General features: G+C 41.2%; 1 protein-coding gene across 21 annotated transcripts in view; it reads left to right on the top strand.

Annotated features, from left to right (window-relative positions):
* Positions 1–21,122, top strand: part of KIAA1217 (KIAA1217 ortholog) — a 326,984-nt gene that overhangs the window by 106,040 nt on the left and 199,822 nt on the right. The gene's annotated exons all lie outside the window — the stretch shown is intronic.

Below are 21,122 nucleotides of genomic sequence, written 5' to 3' on the forward strand. Positions count from 1 at the left end.
CAGGATTGTCTCTCTACCAGGCATCCCCCGGAGGGCAGGCAGGTCCAGATCCCAGGCCTGCTCAGGAGGTTTCTAAGAGAACACCACATGGTTGCTTTTTCCTAGACCCATCACCCCAGAATGAACAGAGGGTACCATTCCCAGCCACCTCAGGGACTTATCCTGCCTTCTTCTCAGAGGTTTTACCCACCATGGCGTCCATGCATTTGAGAGAGAAGCCACTCTCTCTGAATGACCCCTCCGATGAAGTTGTAAGGAAAAACCTCCTTTGGGAATGCCAAGGAATTACACTCAGATTTTTGTTTTAAATTTTGTTCATCCTGTATGTAGTCTTGTTCCGTTTACGTGTTACATTGTCAATGAAATAGCATATTCTCCAGCTAAGTAATTTCCAGAAAATTGCTAGGTGTTCATGTACTTAGAGCTACTCGGCTAAAGGACAGGTCATCTTCGTAAGAGCTAAAATGTTTTGGTTTCACTTCATCAAATATATATATATAACTATTGCGAATAGTTAGGTTGAACCTGTATTGATTACCGGACTGGTGCAGTGGCAGAAGAGAGGGTCAAGGCAGATGAAGATTACTGGCAAGGAATTGACCATAAAGTTGGACCACAGAATCTAAAGTGGGTGTGGTAAAGTGGACAGTGGATTGGGATTGAAGGATAAGATCCGTGTGGCTCAAGGAATCGTTGGAAAGTGTTTTCGCTGGTTTAATCATTATGCCTTCAATTTGTTCTGACTGTGCATTGTTGAAACTATGCCCTGTGTGGCCAGCTGTCCTGAAGTTGCTTGCTGGGGTAGCTGGTGGGGAGGATGGATGTCCATAGGTCCAAAAGCCAAACTCTCATATCAGGAGAAAACTAGGGAGCATGGTTTTTATTTAAACGACTATGTTAGCAATTTGAGAAATGATAAAAGTGGGGTTTTTTTTGTTTATCAGCCTTTATTCAGTTTGAGGTTAGTAATTTTTTTAAAGCTCAGCTATTTTTTAATAGATTTTAAAAAATAGCTGTCTCTTTTTATTTTAATTAATTAATTAATTTATTTTTAGCTGCTTTGGGTCTTTGTTTCTGCACACGGGCGTTCTCTAATTGCGGTGAGCGGGGGTTACTCTTCGTTGCCGTGCGCTGGCTTCTCATTGCAGTGTCTTCTCTTGTGGAGCACGGGCTTTAGGCGCACGGGCCTCAGTAGTTGTGGCACACGGGCTCAGTAGTTGTGGCTCGCGGGCTCTGGGGCGCAGGCTCAGTAGTTGTGGTGCACGGGCTTAGTTGCTCCGCGGCATGTGGGATCTTCCTGGACCAGAGCTCGAACCCGTGTCCCGTTCCCTGCATTGGCAGGCAGATTGTTAACCGCTGCGCCACCAGGGGAGCCCCTGTCCCTTTTTAAAATTTCGTTTTTACTTATTTGAAGAGTAAATCACAAGTAAAGGTGAGAATTAATATTTAGTCCTCTGGAAATAATTTTTTTTAAGTGAATCACATCCATTATGGAAATTCAAAAAGCTCAAAAAGCATTTTAAAAAATCCTGTCCTACAGATAGACAGAAATGTCTTTCTATCTTTTTGGCATATTTTTAAAATAGTAGTTATTATTACCTAATGTCTTGTCATTTTATTTTTAATGGCTGTAAGATATTTGTGTTAATTTTTAAAATATATGAAATTATTATTGTTATTAGACATTGAAATCTTTTCACATACATGTATATGATGAATAACTCATCATTGAGCCCCAGAAAGGGACTATCTTAAGTTGTAAATATACCAGTTAAAGGGTCTACGACCTTCCCTGCTAAGGCCTTGCTGGGAGCAGTGTTTCTGTTTCAGCAAGTTCTAGGACTGTCTGGAGGAAAGTACCACTATGAAGACTTTGGATACCTGCGAAAGTAAAGGGACCTTACTTTATACCCAGTTTTTACTTCTTTATCTTTTCCATCAAGCTCTTTCATCACTACAGTACCTGTTGGTTGATGCTTTTAGATGTTATAAGTTGTAAAGTTTCCTTCCTGTAGGCTGTCATCTTACATATCTCCAGGATCTTGAAATTAACATCTTATAGGAGAAAACCTTAAATCACAAAAATTCTACTTGTTTCCTCTACCCCGTCCCCCACTCAGAATTAAAAAGAGTGCTATTTTAAAAATTTTGATGGCAGAATACTTTGGTCTAGCTCATGCAATGCAAATATTTGTGATAGCCTAGTTTGAGAAAAACAGATAAAAGCTCTTTATAACACAGGCATTGTACTTATCGAATTCATTTTTTCCAGCGTGCTCTAACATTTCTCAGATGTAAAGGTGTGAAGGGCATGGTTACCGAAAACAAATAGATGTGAACGGTGCTGTGTTATTAAATGTCACGCTTCTTGTATTATCTCAAAAAAAATGGATTTTCCTACTCACGCTTTTGCACCTTCTCAGCTGGGCTATCCACGAACTGGTTTGTGGCATTCTTATTTTGCAATGAGGAATGAAAATATAAATTGCTTTGGTTCCTTTCCCAATTATATGAATTAATACTGGTTCTCAAAATTCTTATATATAAGCAAGGTACAGTTGAAGTGGAAGGGTGTTTTGTTGGTAACGAGGGAAGAGAGTGGTGGAACAGCTGATGGTTTGTCAATGATGCTAATAATTTAAGCAGAGTAAGGTGGTAAATTCTTGTCCACATAGGAGATGTTTTGTGCATATACCACTCTTAGATTTCCTTTCACTGGATTATACTGGTTTCTTGGCATTTTCAAAAGAGAGCATAAATGCTTGGTTTTTGTTTTCTGGAAGATGAAAAGTGCAAAGTCATTGCATTTATATTAGAAAGGGCGCAAACCGGTAGTAATCTTCTAAATTGGTTTCTCTTCTCCTTTGGTAAGAACTAGACTGAGTATTGTCAGCGTTTTAGAAAACCTTTCCATGGGTGTTGCCTTCACAAGTCAAAGTAAGATGCCAGATAACAGATGTTTCAGAAATGTTAGTTCAACAGGCTAGCATCACTGTGGTACCCAATTTTGACGTATCAAGAAAGTGAGATGTTCAACAATCTTTCCCAAATTTGACTACCTCTGTGATTTTTAGTGTATTTCTGCTCTTTTTTTAACTGGTATAAAATCCCCTTTCAGTATAAATTTAAGGGAATTGCTCATTGAGTCCTCCATACTTTCCACATTATTATGTATTAATACCTCTCAAATACCCTTTGTTTTTTGTTTGTTTGTTTGTTTGTTTTTTGCGGTACGCGGGACTCTCACTGTTGTGGCCTCTCCCGTTGCGGAGCCTGCGCTCCGGACGCGCAGGCTCAGCGGCCATGGCTCACGGGCCCAGCCGCTCCGCGGCATGTGGGATCTTCCCGGACCGGGACACGAACCCGTGTCCCCTGCATCGGCAGGCGGACTCTCAACCACTGCACCACCAGGGAAGCCCCACCCTTTGTTTTTATTCCCATTTCACTGATGAAGAAATAGAGGCAAAGAGGATATATGTAACTTGTCTGGGATCACAGCTAACAAATGGCGGAGCCAGGATTGAAATTCTGGTTGTAGAGAGTGTAATCTTAAATCTATGTATTGTATTTTTTTCAGTTCCAGGATTCTGGGACCTTATGTGCTCTGTCTACTACATGCTATCGTGGTGCACTCTGTTCTGGAATGTTAGTCATCTTTGTAGGTGACCTTGTGAGTCTGATTGGGATCCAAACTCGGCCACTGAGCAGTCAAACAGCTCTATTAACAGAGATGTCAATGTCCTTATTTTTTATTTACTAGGAATAAATTAGTAATTGACATGTTGTTTTCAAATTTCCATGACTGTATCCCTCTTCTCTTCTTTATATCTACAAAATGTCCTAGGAACAGCATAAATAATATATAGCTTTATCTCTTTATTTTTGAGACCCACACTTATATCTCTTCACAGCTTGTCTTAGGATCCATGCAATTCTATGCACTGAACTGGTCACCATAGATATCACCATGTGAGCTGCGATCCCAGTTTTATTAACTGAATTTGCAACGCGGGATATGAAATCACTGTCCTTCTGTATGTATCTTTCCAAGTTTCAAAACTAATGGCATTTTTTGATAGGGTTCACTAGTAGCATTGTTATGATTTATACGATATTACATTTATACTGTATTATACGATCTATCCCTTTGTGCCTGTTACTCAGAGGAAAATAAGAATTCTTTTACACTTAAGTAATGAAAAAAATCTCTTCTGTGGGTAAGACCCCAGAGAGTATTCCCCTTGCTCCAGAGCCAAAGGAGAAAGGTAAATTGTCTTACGGTGTAAGTACATCTCTCGTCCTTTTACTGACCTGAGGGGGTAGCGATACAATGTCCCCTCTGATGGAACACAGCAGTGAGAAGTTGAGTGTGAACCCTCCTGTATTTAATAAACCAGGTGTTATTTAACTCCTCTGAGGCTTCATCTTCTCACCTGTTGACTAGGATCAAGAATACTTATCTTGGGACTTCCCTGGCTGTCCAGTGGTTAAGACTCCATGCTCCCAATGCAGAGCATGGGTTCGGCCCGTGGTCAGGGAACTAAGATCCATGCTGCACGGCACGGCCAAATGAGAAAAAAAAAGAATGCTTATCTTACTGGCTATATTGACATCTAAGTATTTCATATAATGTGCTTAGTACTGTGCCTCTCTCCTAATGTAGGCATTTAGTAAGGGGTAGTTACTTGATTTTTTAAAAATGTTTATTCATTTATTATTTATTTTGTGGCTGCGCTGGGTGTTAGTCGCGGCACGAAGGATCTTAGTTGCGGCATGCCGACTCTTAGTTGCAGCATGCGTGCAGGATCTAGTTCCCTGACCAGGGATCGAACCCAGGCTCCCTGCATTGGGAGCTCAGAGTCCTACCCACTGGACCACCAGGGAAGTCCCATTACTTGATTATTGATTATTAGTAGGCTACCAAAAGGAACTAGAGCAGGTTTGGAGAATCAGTCATTAGCAAAGAAATCATGATGGAAAATGCACTTAGGCAAATGCACTAAGCCAATAAGTAGTGTTTCATGGGTTTGCCTAAAACATAGGAAATATAAAAAATAAGGAAAAATAGGGAGAAAGGAATCTCTCCTGTTGACTTAAGGCCTTGTTTGACTTGTCTCATGTGTAATTTATGTGAGACTCCAAAGTGTGGACTGTTTAAGAATAGGTAGGAACTTGAAAAGTAAGACTGTGTTACCCTTTGCACAATTCTTTGGGTGACTTAAGAGGGCATAAAATGAGGTCATCAGACAGAAGGTTGTAGTTTCCAAAGAAACACTTTAGAAAAAGCAAAGGGAACCCTTTCAAGGAATTTTGATGCCGATCTCTCATTTAGGAGAAGAGGTGGACAGGCTTTCTGAACCTCTGAACAAGTCATAGATCTGGACAGTGTCAGGGATCTCCTTGCCCTCTTCTGCCTTATAGAGCCAAATCAACCCCTAGAGAAACAGGGTGGTCATTCTGGAGAAGAAAGAAGAAAAATCAAACAGGATGACTGGCCTGTTTGAAATTAACTATTACAAACCTAGGAATTAGATGAGCGTCTAATTGTGAAAGATGTTAGTATTTCTTAGGATCTTCAATGGCTAAATGTCAGCAGTATTAGTAAAGTTGAATTTGTGAAAGAGGATTTCAGGTATTTACGAGGAAACTCTCACTTACAGAGATTGAATAGAAAAAGACAGGAGAATCCCAGTGGTCCTGAAGGTGCTTTAATGAAACTCGGTTACAGGAAACAATGAGAGGCCAGTCTAAGGAAGGTAGGGAAGGTAGGAGGAAACCCAACAGGGTGAACAAAGAGCTGCTTGAATAGCTGAGACTTGATCAGGAATGCTGCCACAAAGCAGGGGGCTGGCTGGCAAAGGGCCAAGGAGGAGTACAAAGAAACAGCAGCAGAGTGAAGCAGGCAAAACTCTAGCAGGAAGTGAGAAGCAACTTTCAGAACACATCAAGGGAAGCCTTCTTTAAGTACATCAGAAGCAGCAAGACAGGGAAATGTCGTTTCTCTGTTCGGTGGAGAGAGTTGATTTTAAATGACAGCAATAGGTCAAGTTGTCTACCTTCCCTCCCGCCCCGCCCCCCCCCCAAATACCCCAAAACTTCTTTGTTTTAAAAGAGTCCGATAGTATTGACTGGGAGTGGGGGGGGCAACATTATTAGAAGAGCTGGCGGAAGGCTGGTTTTTTTTTTTTTTTTGGGGGGGGAAGGCTGTTTTAGCAGACTGCTTATATTAAAATCTGTAGGCACCAATGGGTACTGGAATAATTGTTTAGAATGATTGCCTCAGAGAACACCAGTTGTAGAGAGAATATGGAGAAAAAATGCCCTTGAAATAACAAAGCCGGAAGCTTATATGACTTGGAAGAAAAGGGGATCAGGGTTGGGGGACGGAGACGTAGCAGGTATCATCACAACATTGATTTGGAAACACCCTGCAGACTGAAAGGTAGCAGGGGTACTAGCGTGATTTGAAAGAGACCAAGTTCTGTCAGCCTAACGCAGTCTCTCTCTGTGACGCAGTGGCAGCCCGGTAGCTTGAGGGAGAGTGGAAGTGATCCAGTCTGATTTTAGGAAAGCAGACGGTGCCCCTCCACTGGTCACACTTCACGGGACCTCAAAGAAATGATTATTTTTCACTACATCACTTTTGGGCTGAGTGGCCACCACGTTGGAGCATACTGAAAGTGTGTTTAAATACGAACTGATGTTCATGGCGAAATAGGTCAAAGGGTCATAGCAAGACATGTTCTAAAGTGATCAGTACCAGATCCAGTGCTTATTCAAAATGTTCTACAACCTGTAGGATGTGCAAGAAACACAGAAAATGACCAGGCTGTTGGTGGGGATGGGAGGTGGGAGGGACTTAGGTCAGGAGGGTCTTGGCCATTTGGGACGCATGGTTGAAAATGAAGTAGTGGAAGGTGATGTCAGGGCAGAAGGGTAATACTTACATTTTCATATGTAAGGGTCATGATGATCATGATTTTTTTTTTTCTTTTGCGGTACGCGGGCCTCTCACTGTTGTGGCCTCTCCCGTTGCGGAGCACAGGCTCCGGACGCGCAGTCTCAGCGGCCATGGCTCACGGGCCCAGCCGCTCCGCGGCGTGTGGGATCTTCCCAGACAGGGGCACGAACTCGTGTCCCCTGCATCGGCAGGTGTACTCTCAACCACTGTGCCACTAGGGAAGCCCAATGATCATGATTTGAATTCACGCTCAGAAGACATACATTTTGAGTTTATCTGATGGTTTGTTTTTTCCCCAAAGCAGTGTTGAGTTGGTTTCTTTCTGAGCCCTGTAAGTTGTTTTTTTTCTGGGCCAACTACCCTCTAAGAATAGTTCAAGAGAAGGTCTTGTGGGTGTAAAGTTCAAAATCAATAGGCCAACCTTCAAGGTCAGGTAACAAAGTACCTTCTACTAAGTTCAGGTCTTAGCCTTGTGTAAGCAAGGATCTAGTCTTAGCTCTACAAGAAAAGGAGTGGTTGAAGACGTTAAAAAGAGTCACAAGGATGGTTAACAAACATGAATATATTTTGAAAACATCGTGCTGGTCACAGAGGACCACCTATTATATGATTCCATTTATGTGAAAGGTCCAAACTAGGCAAATCCACAGAGATAAAAAGTAAACTGGTGGCTGCCTAGGGCTGAGGAAGTTCGGGGGAGATGGGAAGCGACTGCTAGTGGGCGTGGGGTTTATCGTAGGATGATAAAAATGTTCTAAAACTGCCTGCCATGGTGGTTGTACAGCCCTGTGAATATACTAAAAACCATTCAATTGTACACCTTTTTTTTTTTTTTTGCAATTTTTAAAACTATTTTGAAGTATAGTTGATTTACAATATGATATTTGTTTCAGGTGTACAAGATAGTAATTCAATATTTTTATAGCTTATACTCCTTTCAAAGTTATTGTAAAATATTGGCTACATTCCCTGTGCTAAACTGTACCCTTTAAATGGGTGCATTCCTGGGGCACCAGGCACCCTGGTAATAGGCCTCTAGCAAGAAAAAGAGCATGAAGAACATATTCAGACAGCACAACATTCAATTTTTTTCTACTGTCCAGTTTTGCCTTTGGCTAAGGGTATTTAAGAATTATGTTTGGCAAACACCTTTTCTACAAAACAAGCATTGTAGAGCATTGCTGTCTTCCCTTAGAATATGTGCAGACCTCCTAATCTTGCCCTTAGCACAAAAGATCTAAAGTGTGGGTTTCTGTGTCCGTCTCACCCTTCACAACATGGACATGGGTATGTGATCCCATCCTGTTCAGCACTCTGTCCTTGTTGGTTTACCCAGGACCTGGCTCAGGGTAGGAGGACCACATCGTTGCATTATCTGTAACTAATAGGTAAATATTAAATGTAAAGGCCTGTGCAGATTTTGCCTTAAGATATGGTACAGACTCTGTTATGAGCTTGAGCTGCTTACGTAGAAAATGCTTTTTAAAAAATTATTTGAACGATTTTCAATAAGCATACCAAGACTGTCCAATGAGGAAAGGACAGTCTTTCAACAGATGATGCTGTGAAAACTGAATATTTTGGAGTTTGGTGAGAACTGAACTCCAAAACTTGGAGCCTTACCTCACACCATATGCAAAAATTAACTCAAAGTGGATCAAAGACCTAAATATAAGAGCTAAAGGGCTTCCCTGGTGGCGCAGTGGTTGAGAGTCCACCTGCCGATGCAGGGGACACGGGTACGTGCCCCGGTCCGGGAAGATCCCACATGCTGCAGAGTGGCTGGGCCCGTGAGCCATGGCCGCTGAGCCTGCGCGTCCGGAGCCTGTGCTCCGCAGCGGGAGAGGCCACAACAGTGAGAGGCCCGCGTACTGCAAAAAAAAACCCCTAAAACTATAAAACTCTTGGAAGAAAACATAAGGGAAAAATTTAATGACATTGAATTTGACAGTGATTTCTTGGATATGACACCAAAAACACAGGCCACAAAAGAAAAAATAGATTAAATTGGATTCAAAATTTAAACATTTGTGCAACAAAGGACACTATCAGTAGAGTGAAAGGCAGCCCATGGAATGGGAGAAAATATTTGCAAATCATTTATCTCAGAAGGGATTGCTATCCAGTTTATATAAAGAACTCCTACAACTAAACAGTAACAGTATTTTTTTAAAACCCAGTTCGAAAATGGGCAAAAGACTTTTAAAAGGAAAAACTCTTCCTTCTCAATACTTCACTTCCAACACTAGATATGGGGGTTTTTCCACATCAAACAATTCTCCAATTCTCAGCAGACACCAATTTCTTATCCTACAATTTAACTCCCCAGAGTTAGTACAGACCCCACAGCTTAAGGGCTCAGTTCCACAAGTCTGCCTCCCATCCTGCTTCAGACTCCAGTCACAAGTAGTGGGTTCCAGGTGACCCGCAACTTCTGCCTGGCCTGGCTACCAGTCGGAGGTTCATCTTCCTCCCTCCTCAGGTTTGATAATTTGCTAAAATGGCTCACAGAATAGAAGGAAACAGCTGAATTACTGTTACCAATTTATTACAAAGGATGTATTACAGGATACAAATGGACAGCCAGGAGAAGGGGTGCGTAGGGTGAGGTCTGGAAGGGTCCTCGGCTCGGGAGCTTCTGTCCCTGTGAAGTCTGGCGTGTGCCACCCTTCCAGAACATGAATGCATTCTTGTTCACAGGCCCAGAAGCTCTCCAGATTTCTTTGGTTAGGGTTTTTATGGCGGCTTCTTTGTGTAGCCGTGATTGATTAAATCACTGGCCACTGGCGAGAAATTCAGTCTTCCTTCCCTGAAGGTTGGGGGGTGGGGCTAAAAGTTCCAACTTTCTAATTACAGGGTCGGTGCTCCTGGCAACCAGCACCCTCATCCCACGGGCTTTCCAGAAGTCACCTCATTAACAACTCCAACGTGCTTGAAAGGGGCTTGTTGTTAATAACAAAAGATGCTCCCTTCACCTTTATCATTCTGGAGCTGTTGCAGGAGCTGGGGACAGAACCCAAATATTATAACAAAAGATGCTCCTATGGCTCATATCACTTAGGAAATTACAAGGGTTTTAGGAGCTCTAGCCTGGAGCAGGGAGCAGGGACCACTTTATGTTTCTTATTAGAAGTTGAATAAACATTTCTCCAAAGAAGATATGTGAATGGCCAGTAAGTACATGAAAAGATGGTCAAGTCATTAGTCATTAGAGAAATGCAAATCAAAACCACAATGAAATAATACTTCACACTGTTAGGATGGCTGTTGGAAGGAAGGAAGGGAGAGGGAGGGAGGGAGGGAGGAAGGAAGGAAGGAAGGAGAGGAGAGACAGGAAAAGAGAGAGAAAGAGACAGTGTTGGTGAAGATGTGGAGACATTGGAACCCTTGTGCATTGCTGATGGACTGAAATGCTGCAGCTGCTCTGGAAAACACGATGACAGTACCTCAAAATAGTAAACATACAATTACCATCGGATCTAGCAAATCTACTTCTGTATGAATACCCAAAATAAGTAAAAGCATGGACTCAAACAGAAATCTGTGCACCCATGTTCATAGCAGCATTATTCCCAAGAGCTAAAAGGTGGAAGCAACCCACCCAGTGTTCATCATTGGGTGAATGGATAAACTAAGTGTGGTACATACGTACAATGGAGTATTATTCAGCCTTAAAAAAGAGGGAAAATTCTGACACAGGCTACAACATGAAAAACCTTGAAAACATTATGCTAAGTGAAATAAACCAGTCACAAAAAGACAAATATTGCATCATCCCACTCATGTGAGATTTCTAGAATGGTCAGATTCATAGAGACAAGAGTAGCATGGTAGATGCCGGGGACTAGGGGGAGTTACTGATTAATGGGTACAGAGTCTCATTTGGGAAAGCTGCAAAGGATGATGGTGGTGCTTGCACAGCAATGTGTATGTACTTAATGCCAGAACCGCACCCTTCAAAACGGTTAAATTGGTAAATTCTGTGTAATATATTTTACCACAATAAAAAATACTATTTTCAAATGAGGGCCTTTACTTATACAGACAGAAGTCTACCATAAAAGTCCCATGTCAGGCTTCCCTGGTGGCGCAGTGGTTGAGAGTCCACCTGCCGATGCAGGGGACACGGGTTTTTGCCCCGGTCCGGGAAGATCCCACATGCCGCGGAGTGGCTGGGCCCGTGAGCCGTGGCCGCTGAGCCCGCGCGTCCGGAGCCTGTGCTCTGCAACGGGAGAGGCCACAACAGTGAGAGGCCCGCGTACCGCAAATAAAAAAAAAAAAAAGTCCCATGTCACCTGTCCCAGCATAAGTATCCTCAGTTGCTTCTTCTAGAACATAGCAAGCACAGTAAGCATCGCCTCACCCAGATTCTTTCACAGCTTTTACTACAAAATTACCGAGTTAGGGACTTCCCTGGTGGTCCAGTGTTTAAGACTTCACCTTCCAACACAAGGGGTGCAGGTTTGATACCTGTTCGGGGAGCTAAGATCCCACATGCTTCGTGGCCAAAAAGCCAAAACACAAAAAAGAAGCAATATTGTAACAAATTCAATAAAGACTTTAAAAAAAAATGATCCACATCAAAAAACAAAATCTTAAAAAAAAAAGGGAAAACAAAATTACTCAGTGAACCAACCAGTAATTGACAACATTTTCAACAGTGCTTCAGAGACTATTGTAAACCCTGGGATTCGTTAGTCATCACCTGGAGCAAACTCTATGAGATTCCATAATGTTGTTTTGTATTTGTTATAATTTTTCATACTAATTTATTCAATTCGGTAATTTAAAAATATATTTATAAGTAATGCATTTTTGAAAGATATACTGCATCTCATAAGCTATTTCTTACTAGAAACCAAAGACTTCCTGATAATGATGGAATGCAATTTTGATGCTTGGAAAGGGGTCTGGAAAGTGGATGCTGTGCACACATTATTTCTTCCATGACCTATGGCTTATCATCTTGGGCTGGGCTGTTCATGCATACCTCGCCTTGTGGGAGCAGGACGCATAGCAGTTTGTTAATCTGCAGACTTAACATTTTTGCGTTTGCCTTTTTCCTAGACTTTTTGCCAAGTTTCAGCAATGAATTGGACATTGTAATCTCTCAAAGTGTTTTCTAAATTTAACTTAAGTGAGTTTGAAGTCTAGAAGGCAACCAAGAAATGCTGAATCCGGCCTAAGAGTCACTGGAAGTGAGGAGTCGTCTCTGTCCCACTGTGGGTTATTTTCTAGGTTCTTCTGTCAAAGATTCCTTCAGGAACCTTCCCAGGTGATTCTGGTATCTGAAGTTCAAGGCCTTTGGCTGTACCCTTCAGAATCCTTACCATCCCATTATGGAACTTCAGCAACCTTCTTAGCCCGCATCCCCCAGTCCTGGGGGGTCTCACCTAAGTGGCACTGAAACAAATGACTTGAATGGCCCCTTCCTTCTGGAGGACAGACAGACTCTTCAAGTCCTGTAGGATGTGCACATTCTGGAAACAAGCTCATGAAATTATTGCCTTCAAGCTCTGCTGAATTTAATCCTTCAGAGACAGGCAGCTATCACGTTTTTAAGATGTTGAACATATTTATTTTATAATTTTGACCTGGCTGCTCAAGATATTGAGTCTAACCTCAAACTGGTTTGAAATGGCTTTTCTTTTCACATAATATAAATTATATATTTTACATGTTCCTTTTAAACGATTGTCCATTTTTAAGACATTTTATTTCCTTGGTTCTTTTCTTGTGGCTTTGAAATTTAGACAGAATTGATTCTTACAATACACATGACTCTTAAGGAATTGTCATTTCATCTTAACAGAATCATGTGGAAACTCTTTTAGAGCAACATCTAGAAAAATGTAAACTAATGTTTCTAGAATACATTTTATTTTCATGGAGAAGGAAAACTTTGAGTCCAAGTGACACATTTAGATCCAGGTTTATGCCTGAACCAGCTTTCTAAAGCAAGTTTTCAAGCTTGGTTTCCTTATCTATAAATTGAAGAAACATGTTTTTCTCAGGTTTGCGTGAACTGAGTAAAATACTATATGTGAAAGACCCTGATAGGAATCAGGTACACAAAGTAGCTTCTCAAAAAATCATTTCTCCTCCCATACCTTCTCCATCTCTTCTTAACTTCTTTTTCTTACATATATTATCCCTTTTTAGACATCTCTTTATTAGCACAGAAAATATGTTTTTTTCTGGGTTGTGACACTGTAATTCAGTCATTGAATATATTCTTCCCCTTTTGGGTATTGCCACCCAATTTTTGGCCTCTCAAAAAAATCTTCAAATACAGTTCATTAGTTATTACCTGAATCTAAAATTCCAACTTAAAGAAAATCAGTCTTCTAAGTGTAAAGAAATCCCGTGCCATCCTTTGTAAAGGATTTGCTTTCTCACTGTCAAAGCAAAGTGTGTTTGGGGCTGGGCCTCAACCTTCCATGGACCTGTTGAATTACTAGGTCCGGAAGCTAGTAAACTCACAGGTAAACCGATAATCAGGAATTTTGGCACTACTTGCACCAATCACCAGGAGCTAGGTCATGTGCGTTATATGTGTTTCAATTCTAAGCTCCCCAGCTCTCCAATGGGTATTATTATCACTATTTTATGGAAGAGGAAAGGAAGATCCTTAGAGGTCGGTCAACTCCCTCGGGATGGCACAGTGAGAAAGTTCTAGACCAAGACTGCACCGGGTCTGCCTGAGACTTTTAGTATTTTCCACAATTTGATTACATTTAGGGGGTGTAATTATGGGAGACATAGCCTAGCTTGCAGAACAGCAGTGTCCCATCAAAGCCAGTGTTTGTCTCACAGGACAGAGTCTTTCCTGTCCTCTGACGCCGTCTTCTCTCTGCTGTCCCTTGCTTGCCAGGATAACAGGGTCATGGTTGAGAGTGTGTTCATCAGTCTCGCTAATTCCAAGGATTGATAGTATCATGATGTCCTACTGCAGGCTGTGCAGTTCTACACAGAATGAAAGGAGAATCTAATCAGGACTTGATCTCTAGGCCATTTGGGATCAGGTAGGAAGGAGGACTGCCTGGTCTGTTCACTATCCCGGAGGAGCATGAATTCAACCACAATTGCTGTGCTAATTCTCTCCCAACTCGCATCTCTCCCCTCCCATCCCCACGGTGCCCATCATGGGGCTGAAGCCAGGTAAGGCTCCCCGACCCAAACAGACTGATTCATGGTGAAGTCTACTCCTGGGAGCCTTCTTTGGCCTTAAACTGCCGTCCAAAGAACTCTCCAGACGGCTTCCTTCTGTCACTGAGTTGACTATCTCACATTTAGTTGAATGTTCTTTTCTGTGATAGCCACCTCACAAGGAATCATAGGATTTGCTTGGACATTATTTTCAAGTTATTTTCAAGTAAGCAGAAGTAACTCAGCATTCAATCCAGCTTTTTAATGGTGGAAATATTCTCTGTGTGTGTGTGAAAATGTGTCTGGCACATGTTATGTGGAGATAGTTCTCTGTCACATAATCCTCAAAATACACATCCCGTTCTCTGACTGCTTTGCTCTTTCTTTCCTTGTAGATAATTGTGCTGTGTTCACTAGGATGCCACGTCCATATGGATTAGAGCTGCTTGTTATCGTTCTCCTACTCCTGTCAAAATAAGCAGCCATCATTGTGCAAAAGGAAGACCAAGAAATGCATTCTTCCTGGGCTACCGTGGGACTCAGGGTCCCAGCTTGCCAATGAACTTATTCTTTCTTTCTAGAAGCATTCTGTCATCGTATGTAATAGGATTCCCTTTTTCATGTCTTCTGCACATAGGCAAAATCTTTATTAAACCCCTGTTGAGGTGACGGTCAGGAGGTCACTTGGAAGATTGTCATGCCAAGGTGATTCCTACTCCTCTCTTCCTGAAAAGGAGACTTCGCAAAGTTGTTTTTATTTAAATTGTATTTAAGTCACTATGCGGAGTTGAGTTCTCCTTTTGCTTTCCTTTTCAGTGGAGACTTGATGTTTATCTCATTACTTCCACTTCTAGATAAGTATAGATTCTCCCTTATCTGAACCCAACACTCCTGGGAAAACTGTAGGAAATTGAATCAGGAAAACAAAGTATATTTCCTTTCATACTCTATGTCATATCCTGTGGCTCTTTTTTTTTTTTTTTTTTTTTTTTGCAGTACGCGGGCCTCTCACTGTTGTGGCCTCTCCCGTTGCGGAGCGCAGGCTCAGCGGCCATGGCTCACGGGCCCAGCCACTCCGCAGCATGTGGGATCTTCCCGGACTGGGGCACGAACCTGTGTCCCCTGCATCGGCAGGCGGACTCCCAACCACTGCGCCACCAGCGAAGCCCTCCTGTGGCTCTTTTAACATTTATATTTATGAACTGAGGCTGTAGTTTAGATTTCCTCAATATGGTTTTTAGAGCAAAAAAGCACAAAACTGGCATTCGGGAGATCAAGGATTTCCCACTGGCTCTGCCAGTTGCTAACTGGTGTCTTCAGACGAGGCATTTAACTTTGGTTCCAGTCTCTTCAACATGTGGGTTGAACTGGATGGCCTCGAAAATTCCTTTTAGTGTCAACATTCTGGGACTCTGAACTTAAGATAGTTGCATAGAGTAAAAATATTCTTCTTTGTTCCTAGAAGATTGCCCTTTTTAATAATTAATGTTGCTTGAAAGGAGTGCCGATATACAGATCTTGGACAAATAATTAAAATTTAAGGAAGTCTACCAGACTGTTATTACGAGCATGAAATTATGCTTCAGGGCATAGCCCTGTGGCCTTTGCAGGAAGTCAGCTTGTTTTTGAGAAACACCATCCGCTGTAGACCTGAGGGTAGCCGCTGAGCTCTGTGTTCAGATGTGTACAGGGTCACCAGCGCAGAGAACAGCAGCCACAAACATCTGGAATATAGCCATAAATTCAGATGTGGAGAAAATGATTGTCCCTACACCTAAACATTTCAATTAGAGAGACAGCCACCTACCTTATGTACTTGCCCAATTTTGTAGAAGACTATGACAGCAGAAAGAAGGCTAATTTTTAAAATTAAATGTAACATAAGTACATGGTAAAATCTTCAAATCATACCTGAAGCCCCTGCATACACCCACAGATTAAAAGCTTCTACCCTCAATTCTCAGTCCCTCTATCCAAAAGTAACCATTGTTAATAATTTCTTGTTGGGTCCTTTCTAAAGATGGTACATGTATGTCCCAGTAGATACATGCATAGCTTCTTTTTACATTTATATAAATTATATACAGTTGTTCTATACTTTGCTTCTTAATGGTGCATCTTCGAGATACGACCACATACGACGATCTTCTGTATGACCACATCAGGTTATACAGAATCAACTTATTCTTTAATGTCTAGATTGTTTACTACTGTATAGATTCTCATAATATTAAATCAGTATCCTGTATAGAGTATCGTAATTTTAAATCAATGATCATTTCTCTGTTTCGACCTCTCTCAACCTGCAACACCTGCGTTTTGGTCACTGTTCTCATTCTGTTCATGTATCTAAGTCTTTTCCCCCAGCTGTTCTATAGGGTAAATTTCTAAAAATGGAATTGATCAAAACATGTATAGATTTTACCAGAAAGTTTGAACCAACTTAAATATCCCTGCAACATATAAAGATGCTGCTTTCCCTATTGTTGCCATCCTGGGCATCCAATTTTTAAAAATTCTTCAAATCTAATAAGGGAAAAAAAAAGACACTCGTTTTGATTTATCTTTTTAAAATAAATGATGTTGAGGTTGATTTTCCTATTAATTAGTTGATTTGTGTGTGTGTATAAGGTTTCAGTTTGTGGCTTTGCTCATTTTTAATTGGATGATGACTCTACATTGATTTGCAAGACGGAGTCATAAACTAAGGAATTAACTTTCTATCATACTTGTTGCAAATAGTTTTCCAGTCTGTCTTTGGATTTTGTTGGCGGAAATTTTTTTCCCTAGAAATTTAAAAATTGCGTGTAATCAAATTTAGAGATCTTTTCCTTCATACGTCTGCCTTTAGAGTTGTGTTTTTAGAAAGGGCACCCCTGTTGAAATATTACATATTAAAAATTGTTTGTGTTTTATTCTAGTACTTCTCTGTAGAGTTTAACTTTCCTAGGTTGTAATATTTGACCCTTCTGAAGTTTGTTTTTGAGGTAAGGAGTTTGATGGGCATCCAGCCTAATTTCTTTTTCCAAGTGGCTAATCAGTGACGCCACTACCACTGGCTGTATAATTAATCTTTTCCCCGCTGATTCGAAATACCACCTTGTGAGAGCCAGATTCTGCTTGTTTCTGAGTCTGTTCCTGAGCTCGGTTTGGTTCCATTGAACTACTTTTTTTTTTTTCCTTCTCCAATGCCAGTATGTTTGAGTTGCAGTAGTTTCAGGTATGAGTCAAGCAAGGGGAAGGTTAGCCACTGTTCTGCTCCACTCATAGGCACCCCGTTTTGAGGCTGCTTAATGAAGGGACCTCTGTTTTCAATTGTCTCTAGTAACATCAGAACTAACGTTCATGCCGACGTCGTATCATCCAAAAAAGAATTAACTTTTGCCATGATACAAAGCTTAGAAAGATTGGGTGTATGCCAAATTAAAAAAGGTGATTTTAAAAAAAAATAGCATCTAAAAAGATATTTTAAGAATCTTATCTGGAAATCTCACTTCTGTGGCAATGTTCCGTAAATAAGACATTACTGTATCTATTTGCACATTTGTAGATCAGCCAGGAAAGTATTCGTGTTTCTGTGCCATGTCTTTTAGTATGTGGCATATCAAATAGAGTTATGGGTTTCCTTGATCTGATTGATTTCATTTAAAGGTCTTTTTTGGCAACGTTTGGGACCTCTTCACTCTCCGAGGTAAATCTTGCAGAGCAGGAAGTTGAGGTTTTGGGGTAGATTCCAAGAGTCAGTTCTGATCTTATGGTTGGGGAATGTGGAAACCTAACGCTTTCCTTTACTTAATAATGTGAGTAGTGAAGGATCTTTTTCCCCCTGAGCTAATTATTTTCTAAAAGAGGATGAACTTTTAATAGTAGGAATATAATTTTTCACTTTTTATTTTACACAGATCTGTGCTTAAACGTGGTCAGAGAACAGTCCCTGCTTTAAAATCTCCTTATTTGTACATGTTACAGTTCAAAGGAGAGACCTTACCATTTATGTGGAGAGAAAATAAATGAGATTTCTTTCTATCTGTCTTCCATATGTTTAATGGTGGGATTTGTGTCTTGGATCCTACTTTGAGTTAAAACAGACGGTGGATTCAAAGAGTTGCTACAATAAAGAACTGTTCTTATCTCAGAATCAGCCCTGCAGACGATCTCCAAGAATCCCATATCAACTGTCCAGGCGGTAGATCCATCTTAATCTGAACAGGCAGTTTGATTGCTTCTTTTCGATTAAACAAACATGGGGCCTTATTAGCCCCAGACCCCAGTCAGAGAAGCAGTGTGGGCGAGACACCAAGCATAGTGATTTCTTCACAGACAATTTGCACTGAAAATGAACACCTGTGTCTTCCTTCGGTACATAAGAAGGGTCAGTGAAAAGCTATGGCAGATGGTACTTGAGAGACAGTTGTAGTGCTTGGCTTGAGTTCCCCTCAGCCCAGCATGGAAGTGCCCACTTGGTACCAATATGACAGTATTTGCCTGCACATCACACTCACCTTGAATAAGAAGGGCCGCATAGACTGAGCACGGTCTTACCTCAGCGAGCCTATCCAAAGGGCATCCGTACATAGTCCAGCATTTGGGGTAAGAGCATGCTTAAATATCTCAAGGAATCAAAAGATTGGGGAAATACCAAAGGGACCATCAGGCCAAATGAAATGTAGCCAAGATCTTCATTCGAACTTGATCGGGTCCAGAGCCATGTCCCTCTGGAGCGAGCCCTTAAGGTAAAACTTAGCTTTCACTATACACAGGCAAGGACTTGCTCCCGCATCGCAAATGACGTGCTAGGAATAATTTACCATTTCAGCCCTCCTTATATATCTAGGTACTTTGTAGAGAACCCTGGCTAGAGGTTACTCTTCCTTGTTCACTTTTTTTCTCTCTCTCATTTTATTTGTTTTGACAGTTGACAGGATTTTATTATTTGTTAAATACTTAATTGTGGTAAAATACACATAACGCAAAATTTTTACCATCTTAACCGTTTTTAAGTGTACAGTTCAGTAGTGTTAAGTATATTTACAGTGTTATACAGCTAATCTCTGAAACCTTTTCATCTTGTAAAACTGAAACACTATACCTTTTAAACAACAGCTTCCCAGACCCCTTCCCCAGCCCCTGGCAACCACCATTCTACTTTCTTTCTGTTTTTTTTTTTTTTTTTTATTGGAGTATAGTTGATCTACACTGTTGCGTTAGTTTCTGCTGTACAGCAAAGTGAATCAGTTATACATATACATATATCTACTCTTTTTTAGATTCTTTTCCCATATAGGCCATTACAGAGTATTGAGTAGAGTTCCCTGTGCTAGACAGTAGGTCCTTATTAGTTATCTACCTTATATATAGTAGTGTGTATGTGTCAGTCCCAATCTCCCAATTTATCCCCCCCTTCTTTCCCCCCCAGTAACCATAAGTTTGTTTTTTACATCTGTGACTCTATTTCTGTTTTGTAAATAAGTTCATTTGTACCATTTTTTTTGATTCCACATATAAGTGATATCATATATTTGTCTTTGTCTGACTTACGTCACTCAGTATGACAGTCTATAGGTCCATCCATGTTGCTGCAAATGGCATTATTTCATTCCTCTTTATGGCTGAGTAATATTCCACTGTATACATGTACCACATCTTCTTTATCCATTCATTCCTCTGTCGGTGGATATTTAGGTTGCTTCCATGTCCTGGCTATTGTAAATAGTGCTGCAGTGAACATGCGAGTGCATGTATCTTTTCGAATTATGCTTTTCTCCAGATATATGCCCAGGAGTGGGATTGCTGGATCATAAGGTAGCTCTGTTTTTAGTTTTTTAAGGAACTCCATACTGTTCTCCGTAATGGTTGTACCAATTTACGTTCCCACCAACAGTGTAGGAGGGCTCCCTTACTCAACACCCTCTCCAGCATTTATTATTTGTAGATTTTTTTTAACATCTTTATTGGAGTATAATTGCTTTTCAATGGTGTGTTAGTTTCTGTTGTCTTGTAGATTTTTTGATGATGGCCATTCTGACCGGTGAGATGATACCTCATTGTAGTTTTGACTTGCATTTCTCTAATGATTAGTGTTGTTGAGCATCTTTTCATGTGCCTCTTGGCCATCCATTCTACTTTCTGTCTCTGTGAACTGACTACTCTAAGTACCTAACATAAGTGGAATCATAGAGTATTTGTCTTTTTTTACTGGCTTTTATTTCACTGAGCATAATGTCCTCAAGGTTCATCTATATTGTAGCAAGTTTCGGCATTTCCTTCTTTCTAAGGCCGAATAATATTCCATTCTATGTATAGACCACATTTTGTCCATTTATGTGTCAATGGGCATTCAGGTTTTTTTCATTTTTAATTAGTAAAATATACCCACACTACTATTACCCATGTGCATATGTCTGAATTGAAAAGTTTTAGAATCTGAAGGGACTTCCCGGTTAGACTTTTACTGTTGCCAGTAAGTGTGAGATGGCTTAGTAAGTGCTCAGGCACAGAATAGGAGTCCAGATGGTTGCTTTAAAAATAAGTTACAGCAGGGCTTCCCTGGTGGCGCAGTGGTTGAGAGTCCGCCTGCCGATGCAGGGGACACGGGTTCGTGTCCCGGTCCGGGAGGATCCCACGTGCCGCGGAGAGGCTGGGCCCGTGAGCCATGGCCGCTGAGCCTGCGCATCCGCTGCCTGTGCTCCGCAACGGGAGAGGCCACAACAGTGAGAGGCCCGCGTACCGCAAAAAAATAAATAAATAAATAAATAAATTACAGCAATCGCTCACTGGTCTCAAAACTTCAAGCCTCCCCCATTTCAAGTTCAGGCAGCCGCGGGATCCACAAGAGAAGTCGAAGGACAAAAGTGGCAGCCACTTGGTGAGAGATGTTTACTTTCTTAAATTGATTTCCCTCTACCTGGCATCCAGAAAGGTGTGTTTTCCGTGGACATTTTCAGACCTCGAAGCTTGAGATGTGGATTTATTTCCTCAAAGACACAGTACGTGGTCTTTCTCACCAGACTCT

This window comes from Aethalodelphis obliquidens, unplaced genomic scaffold (assembly GCF_003676395.1).
Source record: "Aethalodelphis obliquidens isolate GAN/ISIS:26980383/991018 unplaced genomic scaffold, ASM367639v1 scaffold23, whole genome shotgun sequence".
Taxonomy (NCBI): Eukaryota; Metazoa; Chordata; class Mammalia; order Artiodactyla; family Delphinidae; genus Aethalodelphis; species Aethalodelphis obliquidens.